The sequence below is a fragment of the Coregonus lavaretus genome (genome assembly GCF_964263955.1).
Source record: "Coregonus lavaretus genome assembly, contig: HAP1_SCAFFOLD_298, whole genome shotgun sequence".
In the NCBI taxonomy this organism is placed as follows: Eukaryota; Metazoa; Chordata; class Actinopteri; order Salmoniformes; family Salmonidae; genus Coregonus; species Coregonus lavaretus.
Window position 1 is genome coordinate 155668 of NW_028157548.1, and position 20681 is coordinate 176348.

At 44.9% G+C, this 20681-nt stretch overlaps 1 protein-coding gene across 1 annotated transcript in view; it reads left to right on the forward strand.

The window, feature by feature from the left end:
- The window catches only part of LOC311125284 (uncharacterized protein), a 37013-nt gene that overhangs the window by 15626 nt on the left and 706 nt on the right, over window positions 1–20681 (forward strand). The window lies entirely within an intron of this gene.

A 20681-nucleotide genomic window follows, 5' to 3' on the forward strand; every position in this document is an offset into this window, starting at 1 on the left:
ATCCCTGCTCATCTGCGTGAACGTGCCTTATGCATGCTGCAAGGAGGCATCCTCCCTCATGTGGTACCCTTCCTGCAGGCTCATCCTGACATGACAATGCCACCAGCCATACTGCTCATTCTGTGCGTGATTTCCTGCAAGACAGGAATGTCAGTGTTCTGTCATGGCCAGTGAAGAACCCGGATCTCAATCCCATTGAGCACGTCTGGGACCTGTTGGATCGGAGGGTGAGGGCTAGGGCAATTCCCCCCAGAAATGTCTGGGAACTTGTATGTGCCTTGGTGGAAGAGTGGGGTAACATCTCACAGCAAGAACTGGCAAATCTGGTGCAGTCCATGAGGAGGAGATGCACTGCAGTACTTAATACAGCTGGTGGCCACACCAGATACTGACTGTTACTTTTGATTTTGACCCCCCCCCCCCGGGACACATTATTTGTGTGTGGAACTTGTTCAGTTTATGTCTCAGTTGTTGAATCTTGTTATGTTCATACAAATATTTACACATGTTAAGTTTGCTGAAAATAAACGCAGTTGACAGTGAGATGACTATTTTTTGTTGCTGAGTTTACATTCGATTTTAGTTGAAAATATGTATTTTCAGGTCGTTTTTTCAACGACTTGACAACAACTTAATTTCAACGTACTTGCAGCCTATAAACATGGACGCAGTATAATAAATTGGTCTATAATCAGTTTTATTAACAATCTTACATCACTCCAGTATTTCTTTACAACATTCAAGTGCTACTTGTCTTTATTCCACTACTGAAGAAGCATGACTCAAATCACCTACTCATATTTCAAACATCCAGCTTGACAAATTATACATTTTTAATTATTCAATGCCTCGCCATTAAGTGAATTATTGCCAATACATATTAACAAAGGGGTGATCATTCTGTTTTGATATTTCATATTTACAATTCATGCAACATTTAGTAATCATAATTTATGCAACGAACTGACCATTTTGGGGTACAATTATATTGACATTGTTGCCCTGCTTGTAGAATATCAGGGTTCATTCTCAGATGTGCCAACCCAAATGTACTAGAGTATGACATTGGGGACTCGGCCCCGATCCAACAACATGCCTATCGAGTGAACCCTGAAAAGAGAGAGAAGCTCCGCAGTGAGGTGGAAAGTTCCTACGGATATTGCAGGAGTTTCCTCTTGAAATCAGACATGTCTGTGGTAAGGACAACTTGGTTGCTGATTGTCTCAAGGGTGGGCAGTCAAAAGGATTTGTGTTTTGCATTTAGCCAGTGCGTTGTCATGGATCACAATTTATTTTGACTGCATGTTTTTCTGTTTTAGAGATTAGTTTTGTTTGGGCTCGTTCCAAGGGGACGAGAGTTCTAGAAGCTAAGGAGTTTTAGGACGACCAGAGTTCTAGAAGCTAGTGAGTTTTAGGAAGACCAGAGTTCTAGAAGCTAGTGAGTTGTAGGAAGACCAGAGTTCTAGAAGCTAGTGAGTTTTAGGATGACCAGAGTTCTAGAAGCTAGTGAGTTTTAGGACGACCAGAGTTCTAGAAGCTAGTGAGTTTTAGGAAGACCAGAGTTCTAGAAGCTAGTGAGTTTTAGGACGACCAGAGTTCTAGAAGCTAGTGAGTTTTAGGACGACCAGAGTTCTAGAAGCTAGTGAGTTTTCGGACGACCAGAGTTCTAGAAGCTAGTGAGTTTAAGGAAGACCAGAGTTCTAGAAGCTAGTGAGTTTTAGGAAGACCAGAGTTCTAGAAGCTAGTGAGTTTTAGGACGACCAGAGTTCTAGAAGCTAGTGAGTTTTAGGAAGACCAGAGTTCTAGAAGCTAGTGAGTTTTAGGAAGACCAGTGTTCTAGAAGCTAGTGAGTTATAGGAAGACCAGAGTTCTAGAAGCTAGTGAGTTTTAGGAAGACCAGAGTTCTAGAAGCCAGTGAGTTTTAGCAAGACGAGAGTTATAGAAACTAGTGAGTTTTAGGTCAGTAACTTATAACCACGGAACCACCCCAGACCTTTCATGCATGACTTAAAGCACCTGAGTATTAGATCTACAGCCAGGGTCTAGTATGTCACTGCCAGGTCTGATTTTCTCTTTGGTTTTGAGCCCACGGCAAGAAGGCACCAGAGCCTATTGTGGTAACAGGTTCACACTAGATAACACAACCACACAGTGCATGAAAAACACGAGGTGTGGCTAACGTTTGCAAGCTTGAGCTAGCTACCGAGCTAGCATACAAACTCGGTAGCACAGAGTAGATCCTCCATATGACGTTGAGAAATAGTGCATTGTGGGTAGTTTAGAAGATATCCGGAAATAAATTAATAAATATGAAATTACGCAAAAACATAACTGTTTGAACTTAATAGGTAACCAGATCGTGACTACAACTAAGTTCCTAAGTCTTTAACCACACTGTGTTGTTACATTGGTGAGTAAAAACTCATGCTTCCTACCCTTTAACTTTTTGTCTGAAAATAAAATCTACATTTTACTCAACTTCGTTACCCACTCCAGTCTTCAGATGGAGATGTGGGACTTTAAGGCTATGCTGCTAGTGTGACGTATAATCTAGTGGACGGGACGCTTCTTTCAACAGCAGTAATAGTTAGTCAGCCACCTCGGTAGCTTGCTAGACAAAATAGCCGAACCAATAAAGCTCTTTAGACGCTTTCGTGTATATTAGCCACTGTGTTTTAAACCCACTTCTGTCGTCTAGTTAGTTATCCCATTTAATTTCATATTTACGGTGTTGATGTTATTGGTCAGCTAGCTGGCTGGTTAAGTTAGCACTAGCCTAGCTAGCTAACATCCCCGACCATGAGCTCACTAAGCTACTCTCCTCCTGCTAAAGAAGAGGAGGTCTGCTGGACGGAGAAAGAAGCTCTAGTGAAAGAGGAGGAGGAAGAGGAGGATGTTACAATACAAAAACAAGTAGAGGGTGAAGCTGTTACCGTGAAAGAAGAAGAGAAAGACGTTACAGTGAAAGAAGAGGAAGACGCGTTCAGAGTGAAAGAGGAGGAGGATGTTACAGTGAAAGAAGAGGAAGACGCGTTCAGAGTGAAAGAGGAGGAGGATGTTACAGTGAAAGAAGAGGAAGACGCGTTCAGAGTGAAAAAGAAAAAAAAAGAAGAGGAGGAAGAGATTACTGTCACATTGAAAGATGAAGAGGAGGAGATGGGAGATCTGATTAACACCAGTAAGTACCGCCTTAAATGTGTTTTTCACTTTGGATATTTGGAGTTCGCTTGTCAATTCAATGGAGAGAGATGCTATGCTACTAGCCTCATGTTATGAATTTGCAAAGCCATCTCCTATAGTGTTTTTTCTCAAAGTTGTCGGTATTACATTTTACATTTACGTCATTTAGCAGACGCTCTTATCCAGAGCGACTTACAAATTGGTGCATTCACCTTATAGCCAGTGGGATAACCACTTTACAATATTGTAAATTTTTTTTGGGGGGGGGATGGAGTAAGGGTGGGGGGTGTGGGGGGGGGGGGGGGCTAGCTACTTTATCCTATCCCAGGTATTCCTTAAAGAGGTGGGGTTTCAAGTGTCTCCGGAAGGTGGTGAGTGACTCCGCTGTTCTGGCGTCGTGAGGGAGCTTGTTCCACCATTGGGGTGCCAGAGCAGCAAATAGTTTTGACTGGGCTGAGCGGGAACTGTGCTTCCGCAGAGGTAGGGGGGCCAGCAGGCCAGAGGTGGATGAACGCAATGCCCTCGTTTGGGTGTAGGGACTGATCAGAGCCCGAAGGTACAGAGGTGCCGTTCTCCTCACTGCTCCATAGGCAAGCACCATGGTCTTGTAGCGGATGCGAGCTTCAACTGGAAGCCAGTGGAGTGTGCGGAGGAGGGGGGTGACGTGAGAGAACTTGGGAAGGTTGAACACCAGACAGGCTGCGGCATTCTGGATGAGTTGTAGGGGTTTAATGGCACAGGCAGGGAGCCCAGCCAACAGCGAGTTGCAGTAATCCAGACGGGAGATGACAAGTGCCTGGATTAGGACCTGTGCCGCTTCCTGTCTAAGGCAGGATCGTACTCTCCGAATGTTGTAGAGCATGAACCTACAGGATCGGGTCACCGCCTTGATGTTAGCGGAGAGGTGTGTCCAAGGTGTTGTCCAGGGTCACGCCAAGGCTCTTTGCAGTCTGGGAGGAGGACACAACAGAGTTGTCAACCGTGATGGCGAGATCATGGAACGGGCAGTCCTTCCCCGGGAAGAAGAGCAGCTCCGTCTTGCCGAGGTTCAGCTTGAGGTGGTGATCTGTCATCCACACTGATATGTCTGCCAGAGATGCAGAGATGCGATTCGCCACCTGGTTATCAGAAGGGGGAAATGAGATGATTAGTTGTGTTTCGTCTGCGTAGCAATGATAGGAGAGGCCATGTGAGGATATGACAGAGCCAAGTGACTTGGTGTATAGCGAGAATAGGAGAGGGCCTAGAACTGAGCCCTGGGGGACACCAGTGGTGAGAGCACGTGGTGCGGAGACAGATTATCGCCACGCCACCTGGTAGGAGCGACCTGTCAGGTAGGACGCAATCCAAGAGTGAGCCGCGCCGGAGATGCCCAACTCTGAGAGGGTGGAGAGGAGGATCTGATGGTTCACAGTATCAAAGGCAGCAGATAGGTCTAGAAGGACGAGAGCAGAGGAGAGAGAGTTAGCTTTAGCAGTGCGGAGAGCCTCCGTGACACAGAAAAGAGCAGTCTCAGTTGAATGACCAGTCTTGAAACCTGACTGGTTTGGATCAAGAAGGTCGTTCTGAGAGAGATAGCAAGAGAGTTGGCTAAAGACGGCACGCTCAAGAGTTTTGGAGAGAAAAGAAAGAAGGGATACTGGTCTGTAGTTGTTGACATCGGAGGGATCGAGTGTAGGTTTTTTGAGAAGGGGTGCAACTCTCGCTCTCTTGAAGACGGAAGGGACATAGCCAGCAGTCAAGGATGAGTTGATGAGCGAGGTGAGGTAAGGGAGAAGGTCTCCGGAAATGGTCTGGAGAAGAGAGGAGGGGATAGGGTCAAGCGGGCAGGTTGTTGGGCGGCCGGCCGTCACAAGTCGCAAGATTTCATCTGGAGAGAGAGGGGAGAAAGAAGTCAAAGCATAGGGTAGGGCAGTGTGAGCAGGACCAGCGGTGTCATTTGACTTAACAAATGAGGATCGGATGTCGTCAACCTTCTTTTCAAAATGGTTGACGAAGTCATCCACAGAGACAGGGGGGAGGGGGGGGGGGGATTCAGCAGGGAGGAGAAGGTGGCAAAGAGCTTCCTAGGGTTAGAGGCAGATGCTTGGAATTTAGAGTGGTGGCAAGTGGCTTTAGCAGCAGAAACATAGGAAGAAAATGTAGAGAGGAGGGAGTGAAAAGATGCCAGGTCTACAGGGAGTCTATTTTTCCTCAATTTCCGCTCGGCTGCCCGGAGCCCTGTTCTGTGAGCTCGCAATGAGTCGTCAAGCCACGGAGCAGGAGGGTAGGACCGAGCCGGCCGGGAGGATAGGGGACATAGAGAGTCAAAGGATGCAGAAAGGGATGAGATGAGGGTTGAGGAGGCAGAATCAGGAGATTGGAGGGAGAAGGATTGAGCAGAGGGAAGAGATGATAGGATGGAAGAGGAGAGAGTAGTGGGAGAGACAGAGCGAAGGTTGCTACGGCGCATTACCATATGAGTAGGGGCAGAGTGAGTAGTGTTGGAGGAGAGCGAGAGAGAAAAGGATACAATGTAGTGGTCGGAGACTTGGAGGGGAGTTGCAGTGAGATTAGTAGAAGAACAGCATCTAGTAAAGATGAGGTCAAGCGTATTGCCTGCCTTGTGAGTAGGGGGGGTACAGTGAGAGGGTGAGGTCAAAAGAGGAGAGGAGTGGAAAGAAGGAGGCAGCGAGAAATGAGTCAAAGGTAGACGTAGGGAGGTTAAAGTCACGCAGAACTGTGAGGGGTGAGCCATCCTCAGGAAAGGAACTTTTCAAGCTCATTGATGAACTCTCCAAGGGAACCTGGAGGGCGATAAATGATAAGGAATAAGCTTGAATTGGCTAGTGACTGTGACACCATGGAATTCAAATGAGGAGATAGACAGATGGGTCAGGGGAGAAAGAGAGAATGTCCACTTGGGAGAGATGAGGATTCCTGTGCCACCACCCCGCTGACCAGATGCTCTCGGGGTATGCGAGAACACATGGTCAGATTTCAGTGGCAATCCATGTTTCCGTCAGCGGCAAGAAGTCGAGGGACTGGAGGGTAGCATAGGCTGAGATGAACTCTGCCTTGTTGGCCGCAGAACGGCAGTTCCAGAGGCTGCCGGAGACCTGGAACTCCACGTGGGTCGTGCGTGCAGGGACCACCAGGTTAGAGTGTGTCACATGTCCTACTTATCAGTACACTCAGAACAACTTAAGCATTACGAATCTTCTATTCGATCAAGTAAACCTCACGTTGCAAATAAGCCATTCCTTTTGTTGGCCAACTTGGACCAGCTCACAGACCTCCATACAAAAACTCCACCTGCTGGAAGGAGAGATATTCCCGTGAGTTGGTTCTCTCTCTTCTTCTCTGGCTACAATAGCTTGTGCTAGCTAGCTAGTAATCTCCTTCCCAGACACTTCCACGCAGTGTGGGACGAGGTTAGCCAGCTAGCTACATTCCCTCGGCGTAAAGCAGTGCTCGGCAGGCCGGGGCTAAGGACACAGTGAAACACAGACTAGCCGTGCAGGCTGTTGTGCTGCTTACAACTTGGAGGAAAACATTTGGCCACGTTAACTACCGCCGGCGACACCGTGATACAGCTGCCCAGTGGGAAGCACCTCAGGCCGGCATGCACCTCGAACACCGGTGATTTGGTATTTTATTAGGTGTAATGGTCGTTCGCACGGCTCGTCTTCATGCTCCTGAAATCAGTAACGTGTTGGTGCTTTCAAGAACTCGGAACCTCATAGTTAAAGTGTATGGAAGTTTGTTGTGTAGAGCTTCCTGTTGGTCGATTCCGATATTTTCCAAGTGGGAAACCAAGGAAATGTTTCTATGAGTGTTCAAGTCGGAAATGTCAGAATGACCGATTCCCCAGTTGTCTTGAAAGCGGAAGGAACTAATTGGTAAGTCACTGTGACATCCAGTTGGTGACCAACTCTCGCTCGACCATCAAAATAAACACAACTCTTGAGTCACGGGATGTTGGGAAGCAAGGTGGTTGTCTGAAATGAGCCTCCCGATAAAACCCTCCCAGTTTCCTATTCGATAGAATAGTCAATTTAGGATCATTGTTTTTGAGGGACGACAACGACCGACTGATTTAAGGAAGTCGAGAAGAACGCCAAACCGTATGAGGATCTCCACAGAAGCGTTCAAGATTCAGCTAACCGAGACAGGCTCCTCAATTTAAGACTTTTAGGGGTCTGGAGGATAGCAGGCCGCGGGAATGCGTGAGACAAATTATCTGGGAAGCTCTTGGGGTGGATCTGGACAAATCCGAGCTTCAACGGAGTCCACCGTTCCCTAGCAACAATACCACGGGAGAATCAGCCGCCTTAGACCGATCATCATCCGCTTTCTCAGGGATCTGGAGAGAGAGTACTGGCGGCTGCAGAAGGGAACGTATCGGGAGAAGAGAGAGGTGACTTGGAAGGACTAAAGCTTATGTTAGGGGCACAATAATAGCACACACCAGCAGAAAGAAAAGGGAAGATGGAGAAAGAGTTGGAAAAAACTAAAGTCTCAAATTTAAAGAGTTGGGGGAAAATAGTTATCCGAGGAAAAATCCCTATTGAAACAAGTCTGTGATCTGAAGTTTCAATGACGTGAGATCTGTAACAAAAAAGGCTGAATATGTTTCTGCTTTGATGAAAGTGGTGAAAAAACAGGTCCGTTATTGGCTGGACAATTGAAACAAAAAAGATGCCAGTTTTGTAACACCAGCTATCAAAAGTGGAAGTGTGGAGGTACTGACGGGTACAAAAGATATTAACAATGTGTTTTATGACTTTTATTGGACTCTTTATATAAGTCTGAATGTAACTTAGACCCAGTTAAATTGAATGCCTTTTTTTCCCAGGGGGTGTCCCCAGATCAAATAAAGGATTTGGATGCTCCTATACTAGAATCTGATATGAGAACAGCCATCACCTCAATGAAGTCGGGAAAGTCACCAGGAGTAATCAAATAACATTTTATTTGCCACATGCGCCCGAATACAACAGGTGTGGACATTTCCGTGAAATGCTTACATACAGCCCTTAACCAACAACGCATTTATTTTAAAATAAAAAAGTAAAATAAAACAACAACAACAAAAAAAGTGTTGAGGGGGAAAAAAAGAGCAGAAGTAAAATAAAATAACAGTAGGGAGGCTATATACAGGGGGGTGTTAGACTGCTTCCTGGTTGAGTGTTTATAAGAGGAATATTGGCGTTATTATAACAATATAATATGACATTTAGCAGACGCTTTTATCCAAAGCGACTTACACTCATGTGTGCATACGTTTTTACGTATGGGTGGTCCCGGGGATCGAACCCACTACCCTGGCGTTACAAGCGCCGTGCTCTACCAGTTGAGCTACAGAGGACCACCAATGTCATGCAATAAAATGCAAATTAATTACTTAAAAATCATACAATGTGATTTTCTGGATTTTTGTTTTAGATTCCGCCTCTCACAGTTGAAGTAATAATAATAATAATAATATGCCATTTAGCAGACGCTTTTATCCAAAGCGACTTACAGTCATGCGTGCATACATTTTTTTTTGTGTATGGGTGGTCCCGGGGATCGAACCCACTACCTTGGCGTTACAAGCGCTGTGCTCTACCAGCTGAGCTACAGAGGACCAACTGCAAATTAATTACTTAAAAATCATACAATGTGATTTTATGGATTTTTGTTTTAGATTCCGTCTCTCACAGTTGAAGTGTACCTATGATAAAAATTACAGACCTCTACATGCTTTGTAAGTAGGAAAACCTGCAAAATCGTCAGTGTATCAAATACTTGTTCTCCCCACTGTATATATATATTTTTTTATACTGGCCCCCCGTGGGAATCGAACCCACAACCCTGGCGTTGCAAACCCCATGCTCTATCAACTGAGCTACATCCCTTTATCTCATGAATGTTTTGGCTTTCAGTTACAAAAAGTCACTTTCTTACCACTTCTTCCATAGGCAAACATGTAAGGAAAGCTTTTTTTAAATCAAAAGGGATGCTGTCAAAAATGTATTGAATTCAAATGGATTTACCCAGTCTACAAAGCACTACAGCCACTCTGTGATGACAAGCTCTGCTCTTTTATTTAGGGATCTAGTCTAGGTTAAACATCATAGGAAGACAGTTTTATCATGTGGAGGTTTCATTCAAGTCTCTGTTTAACTGGATACTCTGTTTGTCTTTGGCAGGAGAGAGACCAGACTCTCACTCTGAAAGCGGGAAGAGTCCTTCAGCGGAACCAGACCAAGAGACGCCCAAACCAGCGAGACAACACCACTGCTTCCAATGTGAAAAGAGATTTTCCCGATCAGGGGACTTCAAAGCTCATGAGAGGACACACACAGGAGAAAAGCCTTTCCAATGTTCCCACTGTGGAAAGAGTTTTACCATGTTAAATAACCTGAAAAGGCATGAGAGGACACACACAGGAGAAAAGCCATTCCAATGTTCCCAGTGTGGAAATAGTTTTACTCAGATAGGGCACCTAAAAGAGCATGAGAGAAAACACACAAGAGAAAAGCCTTACCACTGCTCTGTGTAAAAATAGATTTTCCCGAGTAGGGGACCTAAAAGCTCATGAGAGGACACACACAGGAGAAAAGCCTTTCCAATGTTCCCAGTGTGGAAAGATTTTTACCCTGTTAGCTAACCTGAAAAGGCATGAGAGAATACACACAGGAGAAAAACTTTACCACTGCTTCCAATGTGAAAAGCGATTTTCCCGATCAGGTGACCTAAAATCTCATGAGTGGACACACACAGGAGAAGAGCCTTTCCAATGCTCCCAGTGTAAAAAGCGTTTTACCGTGTTAGCTAACCTGAAAAGGCATGAGCGAATACACACAGGAGAAAAGCCTTATCAATGTTCCCAATGTGGAATGAGTTTTATTCAGTTAGGGAGCCTGAAGGAGCATGAGTGGACACACACAGGAGAAAAGCCCTACCACTGCTCCCAGTGTAAAAAGAGATTTTCCCGAGTAGGGGACCTAAAAGCTCATGAGAGGACACACACAGGAGAAAAGCCTTTCCAATGTTCCCAGTGTAGAAAGAGTTTTACCGTGTTAGCTACCCTGAAAAGGCATGAGAGAATACACACAGGAGAAAAGCATTACCACTGCTCCCAGTGTGGAAAGAGTTTTACCTTGTTAAGGAGCCTGAAGGAGCATAAGAGAACACACACGAAAAAAGCCCCACCACTTCTCACTCTCTGTGTGGAAGGACAATTTCCCAGTCAAAGAACCTGAAATCACATGAGAGAATTGAGTGACTGTGTTCTGACTTATTTTTTTAACTGACAATTTGTGTTTTTGTTTATGCCACATGAAAACATTTTGTTTATATAAATTCTTACTCAAAAATAGGCATATTTTAGTTTTTTCACCTCGAGGCCTGATCATATCTAAAATCAGATTAAATACTATAAAATGTGTATTTTGTTTTGGTTATGAACTTTAATGCATTGGTTACAGGTATACACCCTCAGTTGTTCATTATATAATGGATATTGCTAAATGTAAATTATTATATAGATGAATGGAACATTGCATTTCTTGATTCTAACCTTGAAACCTATAGACTTTGATTTGATATATAAGATTAGGCTTTTGCTAAATGAATTTGATTGAAATTGATTGGATATATGATTTGGATATTGCAAAATGAATTTGATTACATGATTTGGATATTGCTAAATGTAAATGATGAACTAGATTCATAGCATGTGCAATTCTTGATTCTAACATTGAAACCTTTTGTATTTACTTGTTGTGTTTCATTGAGTTAGTTTGTGTACTAGTCCTCAAGCTAAAGGAGTATGAAAATGTGATGATGTTGTTCTGATAACATTGATAAGTTGTTGACATGAAAAACATTCACTACCTCATGAATGTTCCCATCAGTATTATTCCACCATAACAGATAAAACTGGTGCTGATTGTAAAAAGGATTTTATTAATGCAGTTTAATTTTATCTGAATAGAAATAAAATCACATGAGAGAATAGTGAGGCTGTGTTCTGACTTATGTTTTTGACTGAGAATGTAGTGTTTTTGTTCATGGCACATGAAATCATATTGTTTACGATTATACCTGTCTATATAAGGTCCCACAGTTGACAATGCATGTCAGAGCAAAAACCAAGCCATGAGGTCGAAGGAGTTGTCCGTAGCGCTCCGAGACAGGATTGTCTCTGGGGAAGGGTACCAAAAAATGTCAATGCTGCAATATTGAAGGGTCCCAAGAACACAGTGGCCTCCATCATTCTTAAATGGAAGAAGTTTGGAACCACCTAGACATTTCCATATATAGACACATCCTATGTGTTTTAATCAAATCAACTATAGTCTGATAGCTTGTCTGATGTTTAAAGCGCGCTGTTTGATGAAAAAATTAAGACACTCAAATGACAAGAGGGAATCCGACCGCAATTGATTTGATTGTCCAGGCCAGGATCAGATCAGCTGTGCTGTGTAAAACAAACAAAACAGAACAGCAAGTGAAGTGCGTTTCAGGAGGTGGATCCATGTGTATATATACGGTGCATTCGGAAAGTATTCAGACCCCTTGACTTTTTCCACATTTTGTTACGTTACATCCTTATTCTAAAATGGATTAAATAAATAGAAATCCTCAGCAATCTACACACAATACCCCATAATGACAAAGTGAAAACAGGTTTTTAGAAATGTTTGCAAATGTATTAAAAATAAAAATAAACTGAAAAAACGTATTTACATAAGTATTCAGACCGTTTGCTATGACACTCGAAATTAAGCTCAAGTGCATCCTGTTTCCATTGATCATCCTTGAGTCGTTTCTACAACTTGAATGGAGTCCACCTGTGGTAAATTAAATTGATTTTACATGATTTGGAAAGGCATGTACCTGTCTATATAAAGTCCCACAGTTGAGGGGGAGTATATACCCCAAAAAGACGCCATTACTATTGCTCTCTATAGTACCCCTCGGGGGGAGTATATACCCCAAAAAGACACCATTACTATTGCTCTCTATAGTACCCCTCGGGGGGAGTATATACCCCAAAAAGACGCCAATACTATTGCTCTCTATAGTACCCCTCGGGGGGGAGTATATACCCCAAAAAGACGCAATTACTATTGCTCTCTATAGTCCCCCTCGGGGGGAGTATATACCCCAAAAAGACGCCATTACTATTGCTCTCTATAGTCCCCCTCGGGGGGAGTATATACCCCAAAAAGACGCCATTACTATTACGCTCTATAGTACCCCTCGGGGGGAGTATATACCCCAAAAAGACGCCATTACTATTGCTCTCTATAGTACCCCTCGGGGGGAGTATATACCCCAAAATGACGCCATTACTATTGCTCTCTATAGTACCCCTCGGGGGGAGTATATACCCCAAAAAGATGCCATTACTATTGCTCTCTATAGTACCCCTCGGGGGGAGTATATACCCCAAAAAGACGCCATTACTATTGCTCTCTATAGTCCCACCCCAAAAAGACGCCATTACTATTGCTCTCTATAGTCCCCCTCGGGGGGAGTATATACCCCAAAAAGACGCCATTACTATTGCTCTCTATAGTCCCCCTCGGGGGGAGTATATACCCCAAAAAGACGCCATTACTATTGCTCTCTATAGTCCCCCTCGGGGGGAGTATATACCCCAAAAAGACACCATTACTATTGCTCTCTATAGTACCCCTCGGGGGGGAGTATATACCCCAAAAAGACACCATTACTATTGCTCTCTATAGTCCCCCTCGGGGGGAGTATATACCCCAAAAAGACACCATTACTATTGCTCTCTATAGTCCCCCTCGGGGGGAGTATATACCCCAAAAAGACGCCATTACTATTGCTCTCTATAGTACCCCTCGGGGGGAGTATATACCCCAAAAAGACGCCATTACTATTGCTCTCTATAGTACCCCTCGGGGGGAGTATATACCCCAAAAAGACGCCATTACTATTGCTCTCTATAGTCCCCCTCGGGGGGAGTATATACCCCGAAAAGACGCCATTACTATTGCTCTCTATAGTCTCCCTCGGGGGGAGTTTATATCCCAAAAAGACGCCATTACTATTGCTCTCTATAGTCCCCCTCGGGGGGGAGTATATACCCCAAAAAGACACCATTACTATTGCTCTCTATAGTCCCCCTCGGGGGGAGTATATACCCCAAAAAGACGCCATTACTATTGCTCTCTATAGTCTCCCTCGGGGGGAGTTTATATCCCAAAAAGACACCATTACTATTGCTCTCTATAGTCCCCCTCGGGGGGGAGTATATACCCCAAAAAGACACCATTACTATTGCTCTCTATAGTCCCCCTCGGGGGGAGTATATACCCCAAAAAGACGCCATTACTATTGCTCTCTATAGTACCCCTCGGGGGGGAGTATATACCCCAAAAAGACACCATTACTATTGCTCTCTATAGTCCCCCTCGGGGGGAGTATATACCCCAAAAAGACGCCATTACTATTGCTCTCTATAGTACCCCGCGGGGGGGAGTATATACCCCAAAAAGACACCATTATTATTGCTCTCTATAGTACCCCTCGGGGGGGAGTATATACCCCAAAAAGACACCATTACTATTGCTCTCTATAGTCCCCCTTGGGGGGAGTATATACCCCAAAAAGACGCCAATACTATTGCTCTCTATAGTACCCCTCGGGGGGGAGTATATACCCCAAAAAGACACCATTACTATTGCTCTCTATAGCCCCCCTCGGGGGGAGTATATACCCCAAAAAGACGCCATTACTATTGCTCTCTATAGTCCCCCTCGGGGGGAGTATATACCCCAAAAAGACACCATTACTATTGCTCTCTATAGTCCCCCTCGGGGGGAGTATATACCCCAAAAAGACGCCATTACTATTGCTCTCTATAGTCCCCCTCGGGGGGAGTATATACCCCAAAAAGACACCATTACTATTGCTCGCTATAGTCCCCCTCGGGAGGAGTATATACCCCAAAAAGACACCATTACTATTGCTCTCTATAGTACCCCTCGGGGGGAGTATATACCCCAAAAAGACGCCATTACTATTGCTCTCTATAGTACCCCTCGGGGGGAGTATATACCCCAAAAAGACGCCATTACTATTGCTCTCTATAGTACCCCTCGGGGGGAGTATATACCCCAAAAAGACGCCATTACTATTGATCTCTATAGTACCCCTCGGGGGGAGTATATACCCCAAAAAGACGCCATTACTATTGCTCTCTATAGTCCCACCCCAAAAAGACGCCATTACTATTGCTCTCTATAGTCCCCCTCGGGGGGAGTATATACCCCAAAAAGACGCCATTACTATTGCTCTCTATAGTCCCCCTCGGGGGGAGTATATACCCCAAAAAGACGCCATTACTATTGCTCTCTATAGTCCCCCTCGGGGGGAGTATATACCCCAAAAAGACACCATTACTATTGCTCTCTATAGTACCCCTCGGGGGGGAGTATATACCCCAAAAAGACACCATTACTATTGCTCTCTATAGTCCCCCTCGGGGGGAGTATATACCCTAAAAAGACACCATTACTATTGCTCTCTATAGTCCCCCTCGGGGGGAGTATATACCCCAAAAAGACGCCATTACTATTGCTCTCTATAGTACCCCTCGGGGGGAGTATATACCCCAAAAAGACGCCATTACTATTGCTCTCTATAGTACCCCTCGGGGGGAGTATATACCCCAAAAAGACGCCATTACTATTGCTCTCTATAGTCCCCCTCGGGGGGAGTATATACCCCAAAAAGACGCCATTACTATTGCTCTCTATAGTTTCCCTCTGAGGGAGTTTATATCCCAAAAAGACGCCATTACTATTGCTCTCTATAGTCCCCCTTGGGGGGAGTATATACCCCAAAAAGACACCATTTCAATTGCTCTCTATAGTCCCCCTCGGGGGGGAGTATATACCCCAAAAAGACACCATTACTATTGCTCTCTATTGTCCCCCTCGGGGGGAGTATATACCCCAAAAAGACGCCATTACTATTGCTCTCTATAGTACCCCTCGGGGGGGAGTATATACCCCAAAAAGACGCCATTACTATTGCTCTCTATAGTACCCCTCGGGGGGGAGTATATACCCCAAAAAGACGCCATTACTATTGCTCTCTATAGTACCCCTCGGGGGGGAGTATATACCCCAAAAAGACACCATTACTATTGCTCTCTATAGTCCCCCTCGGGGGGAGTATATACCCCAAAAAGACGCCATTACTATTGCTCTCTATAGTACCCCTCGGGGGGAGTATATACCCCAAAAAGACGCCATTACTATTGGTCTCTATATTTCCCCTCGGGGGGAGTATATACCCCAAAAAGACGCCATTACTATTGCTCTCTATAGTCCCCCTCGGGGGGAGTATATACCCCAAAAAGACGCCATTACTATTGCTCTCTATAGTCCCCCTCGGGGGGAGTATATACCCCAAAAAGACGCCATTACTATTGCTCTCTATAGTACCCCTCGGGGGGAGTATATACCCCAAAAAGACGCCATTACTATTGCTCTCTATAGTCCCCCTCGGGGGGAGTATATACCCCAAAAAGACGCCATTACTATTGCTCTCTATAGTACCCCTCGGGGGGAGTATATACCCCAAAAAGACGCCATTACTATTGCTCTCTATAGTCCCCCTCGGGGGGAGTATATACCCCAAAAAGACACCATTACTATTGCTCTCTATAGTACCCCTCGGGGGGAGTATATACCCCAAAAAGACACCATTACTATTGCTCTCTATAGTCCCCCTCGGGGGGAGTATATACCCCAAAAAGACGCCATTACTATTGCTCTCTAAAGTACCCCTCGGGGGGAGTATATACCCCAAAAAGACGCCATTACTATTGCTCTCTATAGTACCCCTCGGGGGGAGTATATACCCCAAAAGACGCCATTACTATTGCTCTCTATAGTACCCCTCGGGGGGAGTATATACCCCAAAAAGACGCCATTACTATTGGTCTCTATAGTACCCCTCGGGGGGAGTATATACCCCAAAAAGACACCATTACTATTGCTCTCTATAGTACCCCTCGGGGGGAGTATATACCCCAAAAAGACACCATTATTATTGCTCTCTATAGTACCCCTCGGGGGGAGTATATACCCCAAAAAGACGCCATTACTATTGCTCTCTATAGTACCCCTCGGGGGGAGTATATACCCCAAAAAGACGCCATTACTATTGCTCCCTATAGTCCCCCTCGGGGGGGAGTATATACCCCAAAAAGACGCCATTACTATTGCTCTCTATAGTACCCCTCGGGGGGAGTATATACCCCAAAAAGACGCCATTACTATTGCTCTCTATAGTCCCCCTCTAGGGGAGTATATACCCCAAAAAGACACCATTACTATTGCTCTCTATAGTCCCCCTCGGGGGGAGTATATACCCCAAAAAGACGCCATTACTATTGCTCTCTATAGTACCCCTCGGTTGGAGTATATACCCCAAAAAGACACCATTACTATTGCTCTCTATAGTCCCCCTCGGGGGGAGTATATACCCCAAAAAGACACCATTACTATTGCTCTCTATAGTACCCCTCGGGGGGAGTATATACCCCAAAAATACGCCATTACTATTGCTCTCTATAGTACCCCTCGGGGGGAGTATATACCCCAAAAAGACGCCATTACTATTGCTCTCTATAGTCCCCCTCGGGGGGAGTATATACCCCAAAAAGACGCCATTACTATTGCTCTCTATAGTACCCCTCGGGGGGAGTATATACCCCAAAAAGACGCCATTACTATTGCTCTCTATAGTCCCCCTCGGGAGGAGTATATACCCCAAAAAGACACCATTACTATTGCTCTCTATAGTACCCCTCGGGGGGAGTATATACCCCAAAAAGACACCATTACTATTTCTCTCTATAGTCCCCCTCGGGGGGAGTATATACCCCAAAAAGACGCCATTACTATTGCTCTCTATAGTACCCCTCGGGGGGAGTATATACCCCAAAAAGACGCCATTACTATTGCTCTCTATAGTACCCCTCGGGGGGAGTATATACCCCAAAATACGCCATTACTATTGCTCTCTATAGTACCCCTCGGGGGGAGTATATACCCCAAAAAGACGCCATTACTATTGGTCTCTATAGTACCCCTCGGGGGGAGAATATACCCCAAAAAGACACCATTACTATTGCTCTCTATAGTACCCCTCGGGGGGAGTATATACCCCAAAAAGACACCATTACTATTGCTCTCTATAGTACCCCTCGGGGGGAGTATATACCCCAAAAAGACGCCATTACTATTGCTCTCTATAGTACCCCTCGGGGGGAGTATATACCCCAAAAAGACGCCATTACTATTGCTCCCTATAGTCCCCCTCGGGGGGGAGTATATACCCCAAAAAGACGCCATTACTATTGCTCTCTATAGTACCCCTCGGGGGGAGTATATACCCCAAAAAGACGCCATTACTATTGCTCTCTATAGTCCCCCTCTAGGGGAGTATATACCCCAAAAAGACACCATTACTATTGCTCTCTATAGTACCCCTCGGGGGGAGTATATACCCCAAAAAGACGCCATTACTATTGCTCTCTATAGTACCCCTCGGTTGGAGTATATACCCCAAAAAGACACCATTACTATTGCTCTCTATAGTACCCCTCGGGGGGAGTATATACCCCAAAAAGACGCCATTACTATTGCTCTCTATAGTCCCCCTCGGGGGGAGTATATACCCCAAAAAGACACCATTGCTATTGCTCTCTATAGTACCCCTCGGGGGGAGTATATACCCCAAAAAGACGCCATTACTATTGCTCTCTATAGTACCCCTCGGGGGGAGTATATACCCCAAAAAGACGCCATTACTATTGCTCTCTATAGTCCCCCTCGGGGGGAGTATATACCCCAAAAAGACACCATTACTATTGATCTCTATAGTACCCCTCGGGGGGAGTATATACCCCAAAAAGACGCCATTACTATTGCTCTCTATAGTACCCCTCGGGGGGGAGTATATACCCCAAAAAGACACCATTACTATTGCTCTCTATAGTCCCCCTCGGGGGGAGTATATACCCCAAAAAGACGCCATTACTATTGCTCTCTATAGTACCCCTCAGGGGGAGTATATACCCCAAAAGATGCCATTACTATTGCTCTCTATAGTACCCCTCGGGGGGAGTATATACCCCAAAAAGACGCCATTACTATTGCTCTCTATAGTACCCCTCGGGGGGAGTATATACCCCAAAAAGACACCATTACTATTGCTCTCTATAGTACCCCTCGGGGGGAGTATATACCCCAAAAAGACACCATTACTATTGCTCTCTATAGTCCCCCTCGGGGGGAGTATATACCCCAAAAAGACACCATTACTATTGATCTCTATAGTACCCCTCGGGGGGAGTATATACCCCAAAAAGACGCCATTACTATTGCTCTCTATAGTACCCCTCGGGGGGGAGTATATACCCCAAAAAGACACCATTACTATTGCTCTCTATAGTCCCCCTCGGGGGGAGTATATACCCCAAAAAGACGCCATTACTATTGCTCTCTATAGTACCCCTCAGGGGGAGTATATACCCCAAAAGATGCCATTACTATTGCTCTCTATAGTACCCCTCGGGGGGAGTATATACCCCAAAAAGACGCCATTACTATTGCTCTCTATAGTACCCCTCGGGGGGAGTATATACCCCAAAAAGACACCATTACTATTGCTCTCTATAGTACCCCTCGGGGGGAGTATATACCCCAAAAAGACACCATTACTATTGCTCTCTATAGTACCCCTCGGGGGGAGTATATACCCCAAAAAGACACCATTACTATTGCTCTCTATAGTACCCCTCGGGGGGAGTATATACCCCAAAAAGACGCCATTACTATTGCTCCCTATAGTCCCCCTCGGGGGGGAGTATATACCCCAAAAAGACACCATTACTATTGCTCTCTATAGTACCCCTCGGGGGGAGTATATACCCCAAAAAGACACCATTACTATTGCTCTCTATAGTACCCCTCGGGGGGAGTATATACCCCAAAAAGACGCCATTACTATTGCTCTCTATAGTACCCCTCGGGGGGAGTATATACCCCAAAAAGACGCCATTACTATTGCTCTCTATAGTCCCCCTCGGGGGGAGTATATACCCCAAAAAGACGCCATTACTATTGCTCTCTATAGTACCCCTCGGGGGGAGTATATACCCCAAAAAGACGCCATTACTATTGCTCTCTATAGTACCCCTCGGGGGGAGTATATACCCCAAAAAGACACCATTACTATTGCTCTCTATAGTACCCCTCGGGGGGAGTATATACCCCAAAAAGACGCCATTACTATTGCTCTCTATAGTACCCCTCGGGGGGGAGTATATACCCCAAAAAGACACCATTACTATTGCTCTCTATAGTCCCCCTCGGGGGGAGTATATACCCCAACAAGCAGATGTCTAAATAATGTCATGTTGGAGAAATAGGAAGTGTTATAGATGTTACATGAAATGGACAAACATTATGGGGAGACTGAACGCCTGAGTTTGTAAGTCTTCAAAACATGGTCAAAAGATAGATAGCCACTGCAATGGAAAGGCTTGGCTCAACACATCAGTTAACATTTAGAAAAGATAGTCATGTCCATTATTACTTCAGATATGAAGTGGGCCACCAACAAAACGTTATTAACAATGGATCAAATGCATTCTATAACATTGACTGAAATAGGAGCTGTGAGGGGAACGGCACCTCCGTACCTTCAGGCTCTGATCAGTCCCTACACCCAAACGAGGGCACTGCGTTCATCCACCTCTGGCCTGCTGGCTCCCCTACCTCTGCGGAAGCATAGTTCCCGCTCAGCCCAGTCAAAACTGTTCGCTGCTCTGGCACCCCAATGGTGGAACAAGCTCCTTCACGACGCCAGGACAGCGGAGTCACTCACCACCTTCCGGAGACATTTGAAACCCCACCTCTTTAAGGAATACCTGGGATAGGATAAAGTAATCCTTCTACACCCCCCCCCCCCCCTACTCCAACCCCCCCCCCCCCAAAAAAAAAAAAAAAAATTAAATTAAATTTAAAAAAATATTGTAAAGTGGTTATCCCACTGGCTATAAGGTGAATGCACCTATTTGTAAGTCGCTCTGGATAAGAGCGTCTGCTAAATGACGTAAATGTAAATGTAAATAGTTAGTAATATATATTATTATAGAGCTCTGATCAGCCTATAAACATGACATTATCTATTATTATAGAGCTCTGCTCAGCCTATAAACATGACATTATCTATTATTATAGAGCTCTGATCAGCCTAAAAACATGACATTATCTATTATTATAGAGCTCTGATCAGCCTAAAACATGACATTCCATGAGAGCAAGATTAGATTTTAAGCTCTACATCATCTCAAGTTTATTTTTTATTGTGTTGTGAAGACTGACCTCAGGCTATTGTGGGATATAGTCTGGATTAAACCTCATAGGAAGACGGTTTTATCATGTGGAGGTTTCATTCAGGTCGCTGTT